The following is a 5,625-nucleotide window of genomic DNA, read 5'->3' on the forward strand; positions in this document are numbered from 1 at the left end:
ATTCTAATTACTTCTCACTGCCTCCTCTGCTGCCTTCCACTCTGGTCCAGGCCCCTGCAATTCACTGTAATAGCCTCCTCACTGGTCTCCCCTGCCTCTGCCCTAGTCCTTTTAATAGTCTTTTCTCAACAGAGCAGCCTGAGTGCTTTCTTTTAAAATCTTAGATCATGTCATTTTTCTGTTCAAACCTCTCTACTGGATCCACTTTCACTCAGAGTGACACCAAAAGTCCTTACATATAGCCTAGAAGGTTCCTCATGATATAGCCTCTGCTATCTGACCACATCTCCTACTTCACTCTAGACACACTGACCTCCTTGCCTCAGGATAATGTACCTACCATCCCCTTATGGACCTTAAACAATAGACCGCCAGTTATTTCTCCAGCAAAAATGGGTTTATTCAGGATCAACAAAGAATAGCAATTCAGGGTCTGCAACTGTGGTGAGCCACATGCAAGTCCCCCCAAGAAGGAGAGAAGAACTCTTTTATAGGAGGGAAAAGGAAGTTGGGAGGGCTATAGTAAACAAAGAGTCCATTGGAGGAATTGAGATTTTGAAGTTACAGTGGCTTTTCATTGAATGAGTTGTGACAGTCTTTCCTTGGCTGAGCTCTTGCCAGGCAAAAGGAAGTTTTCCTCTTCCTGTTGGGCTCTGCTATCATGGTAGGGCATGAGAGCACCCCCTTGACATTTAAAATAGAAAACTGTGTTTTAATTGAGCTTACTGTTTATTAACTTTTACACCCTCTTCCCCTAGGTATCTACACAGCTTACTCTCTAACCTCCTTTAAGTCTCCACTCAAGCATTACCTGCTCAGGGCACAACCCCCTTTCCAATGTACTTATCATCATTTGACATATATTTTGCATGTTTATTTTGTTTATTGTCTGTCTTCCCCATAAAAATGCAAAATCTTGTATAAATTTAATATTTGTTAAATATTCACTACATATTCCCACCTCTTAAACCTGTGCCTGGCATAAAGACGGTGTACAACAAATATTTGATGAATGAATGAAAGTATATATACATATATATATATTTATTTTTTAAATATAAATCCTTTCACAAAAATAAATAAGCATTAGAATACCTCAAATAAATTTTTAAAAATCTCATGTGTACAGAGTGTTATTCATGTGTTAGGCTCTGGGTAGTATTTTACAAGTGTGATGTCAGTGAATTTTCATAGCAGATCCTATGTGCAATCACATAAGACCTGTGGTCTTACTGTAATAAGACCAATTCTTATTACAACCAACTCACATGTGAGATGTAATATAACTAGTTTAAGAAGTGAAAAATCAGTACATGGGGAATACAGGTTCAGACCCTGACATGTCTGACTCCAGAGGCCATTCTCTTCCTAATATATGTCTAAAACATGCCTCTTTAAACTTAGAAAGAAAGTTACCACCAGCAACAGCAACAAAAAAGATTAAACCAAACCTTAATTTTAAAACAGGCAACTAAATGCCTGACTAGGATTCCAAGTATGTGAAAATTATAAATCCCAGCTTTTCAAAGGAAAAACACTGAGTAGGTCAGGCAAAAGGCTAACCAGAGATTAGAAAGGCAGAACTGCACACTCAAACAAATGAAGAGATTACAGTTAGAGAAACTTCTCTGAAAACTCCATCTTCTCTTCCCTGTTGTGGTCTTTACCGAAGCAGCAACAGCCAAAATGAAGTTCAATCCCTTTGTGACTTGTGACCAGAGCAAGGACCACACAAAAGCATTTCAACTCACTTTCCCACTTTCGCAGGAAGATTACGTCTTTCCCTCTTTCCAAAGAGCTGAGACAGAGGTACAATGTCCAACCCATGTCCATCTGAAAGGATGATAACGTTCAGGTTGTGTGAGGACACTACAAAGGTCAGCAAATTGGCAAACCAGTTCAAGTTTACAGGAAGAAATGTATCATCTACACTGAACGTGTGCAGCAGGAGAAGCCAGTGGCACAACTGCCCATATGGGCATTCAACCCAGCAAGGTGATTATCACCAGGCTAAAAGTGAACAAAGGTGGCAAAAAGATCTCTGGATGAAAAGCCAAATCTTGCCAAGTAGGAGAGGAAAAGGGCCAAAAGAGGGAAGAAACAATTGAGAAGATGTGGGAATAAAGTAATTTATATACAACCTTCACTAATACCTGCTAAAATGAAAAACAACAACAACAACAACAAAAAAACCCAACTCCCTAATCCTACCAGCTGCCCCATACTCCCACTGTGCAAAAGGATGAGAAATTGTTTCAAGTTCTTGCTTGTTGATTTGCTATCAGTTTGGGCCAGAAGACTGAGATAATGAAAGACTTCCAGGAATAAAATTAGGGACCTTTTTATTAAAGTGTTCTCTTATTTTGGTCAATCATAAAATAGTAGAGAAGGCCTTCCTTTGCCCTTCTGCTGGCCACGTGAAGAAACATGGGCTTGGCTCTACCTCTGCTCTTCTCCAAGTCTTCTTCTTTTCTCTGAAACATGCACTACGTTTGAAGACCACTATGTTTTAAAAATAATCCAGAAAAAGACAAAGAGAGGGTAAAAGTCATAGCACACCCCAGAGACAAGGAAATGTTCTTGAGAAGCATTTGCACATAGGTACCTGAAACTTTTCAAAACCACATCAATAAAAGAAAAGGTTACATGAATGACTTTTGAATATTGAAACATAAGTATATTAGCAAATCAAAGGCCTGTAAAATAAGTGAAAACATTTTCTAACATCCCGTATGGTCTCTACATAAACAGATTCTAAAGGGACATTTATATAAGTAATTCACACTTGAAACCAAAAGAAGCCCCCTATTGATGAGAGTATTCCAAGTGCCAGCATCTCTCAATGCACACAGAGTAGTGACTTAAGATATCATTTCTTCATGTTATTTGTTCTGAAGTTTCACTGGTTTTATTTTAGAAGTAATGTCTCAGAGAAAACTGAAATTTATATAAAACTTATTTAGGATTTTAAAAGCATTTTATATCTTGGCTTTATTTTTAGAGAATTTTGTAGACGAGAGGTAAAATATTGAGATTCAACCGAAGCAGAGACAAGGCAATAAAGTTGAATTTACTAGACCAAATCAGGATTTCAGTACCAACAGGTACAAATCTACACGTTCACAATCTTTGGTTCCTCTATTGTACGTCTTTTATATTCATTGGCACACAGCCCAGTAGGATTGTGTATATTTTTTCTAATATGGACAACTTGTGATGTACCTCAAATGAGAAGATTCTTCAATACACCAAATTTCATGTTATTATGGCTAGCTCAGTACTAAGACTTGGGTGACAGCTGCAGCTCTCCAGAAACTAGCACTAAAAGGTGCTAATATCCTAGCAAGCACTTTAAGAAGACCTTAAGTTGTATATATCTAATCTAAGGTTGAACACTGTATATATAAAAAAAAAAAGTTGGCAGGAATTCAGCAACCAGAAGTCTGTGTTTCCTAGCAAAAGACAGTTGGACAACTCCTCTAAAAGATAGCAAGCTATTACTCAAAAGTCAAACATTTGCTTCTCCATTTACTAGTGAAAATTGCATTATATTATCAAATAAAATAAGTGTTATTATTAAAAATTACATGCCCGTCACTAAATGGTTGAGTTCACCTACATATTTGAGTTAACATATCAAACAAAGAAAACAGGCTTGGCCACAAAGTCAATGAAAGTCAAATAAAAGGCCAAACTAAACAGATGAGACACCATGCCCTGAAGATCAACAGAGGATATCATTGTTAGGTGATGAGGGTTTAGTAACTTCAGCAAGGAGGATTTTCTGTGCCCATCACAAACCAAGCAACTCATCTAAGCTACTTAACCACAAATTCTACTGCAAGACTGATGGACAGTTAGTTGCATACAACTGGATTTTTTTTCTGTGCCACATTGTATTAGAGTTAAACTCCATTGAACCTTACATGGATATCCTAGAGATATCTTTGAAATTTTTGGTAATAACAATGGTGGTAACAAATAGGTAGCTTTATATTAGTTAATTTTTCAATACAAGTTATATTTACATGTAACATGTGATGACAATTATGATAACTGAGATTAAGATAATAATGAATTATTTGTTTGAAAACAATCCTTATTCCAGTAAATCCTTCCTAAAATGATTCTACAGCTTTTGAATACTGGGCATTACCTGGTCTGGTCTAGAGTATCAAAGAGTCCATAATATGTCCATATTTGTCATTCTTGAGATTTGTCAGAAGGAACTTCCGTCCACTAAACTGAAAAGCACAATTTCTCCTCCTCCACAGCATCCATTAGGATTCATCCAGCTAAGTATTATGATTATATACCAAGAAAACTCAAGAGATTCAACCAAAAAGCTATTTAGCAAGGTAATGGGGCACAAAATTAATACACAGAAGACAACAAACGGCATGAATATATAATGGATTCTAGTACTCATTTAAAAAAAAAAAAAGATGAAAGGCACATTTATAAACTTAATAAGAAATGTTAAAACACTACTGGAAACCATATAAGAAATTTTGTACAAAGGGAAGATGTACCTAGTTGGTAAATACCAAAAAGATGTCAATTCTTTCTGAGTTAATTTATAATTTCAACATGAGCCCAATAAGAAAAATATTGACAGTGGGGTTTTTGAAACAAGGCAAAGTGATCGTAAAGTTTATATGGAAAAATAATTAATCAAAAATAGGCAGAGGGGCTTCCCTGGTGGCGCAGTGGTTGAGAATCTGCCTGCCAATGCAGGGGACACGGGTTCGAGCCCTGGTCCGGGAAGATCCCACATGCCGCGGAGCAACTAGGCCCGTGAGCCACAGCTGCTGAGCCTGCGCGTCTGGAGCCTGTGCTCCGCAACGGGAGAGGCCGCGATGGTGAGAGGCCCGCGCACCGCGATGAAGAGTGGCCCCCGCTCGCCACAGCTAGAGAAGGCCCTCGCACAGAAACGAAGACCCAACACACCCAAAAATCACTCAATTAATAAATAAATTTATAAAAAAAAAAAAAATAGGCAGAAAAACTGAGGGGAAAAAGGGGCAATGAGGGCAAATTAGCACTATCAGATATTAAAACATAAAAACCTGGACACTTAAATAGTGTGGTACTGGTTCATCATTAGATAAAATGACTAATAGAATATTATTCAAAGTCCAGAAATAATTCCAAATGCATACTGCAATTCAATATATGAAAAATATAGCATTTCAAATCAGCAGTGAAGAGGTAAACACCTCAATAAATGATGGCAGACTACTTGTGGAGAAAAGATGTTGGATTCATACCACACACCATACTCTAGTACAACCAGGATACATTTCAAATGAATGAAAGATGTTCATACAAAATAGTGAAAGCATATAAGTATTAGAAGAAGTCACAAGAAGTTCCTTTTTAGTATTTCAGTGGAGAAGGTCTTTATGACTAAAAATCTAGAATCCATGAAAGAAAATAATAAATTTAACAACATATAAAACTATAAACAAAGTCAAAAGGTAAATTACAAACTGAGAAACTCATCACAGATAAATTCTAGTCTCCCTAACATATGAAGAACTACTAGATACCAATAAAAGACCAACCATATAATAGAAAGATAGGCAGAGATATATATATTCAAGTCATAGAAAGAAAATCTAA

The 5,625-nt window shown here is 36.9% G+C and overlaps 1 pseudogene; it reads left to right on the top strand.

The window, feature by feature from the left end:
• The first annotated feature begins 1,686 nt into the window (after positions 1-1,686).
• Positions 1,687-2,124, top strand: LOC132368482 (large ribosomal subunit protein uL24-like; annotated as a pseudogene).
• Positions 2,125-5,625: the final 3,501 nt, after the last annotated feature.

This window comes from Balaenoptera ricei, chromosome 7 (assembly GCF_028023285.1).
Source record: "Balaenoptera ricei isolate mBalRic1 chromosome 7, mBalRic1.hap2, whole genome shotgun sequence".
Classification (NCBI taxonomy): Eukaryota; Metazoa; Chordata; class Mammalia; order Artiodactyla; family Balaenopteridae; genus Balaenoptera; species Balaenoptera ricei.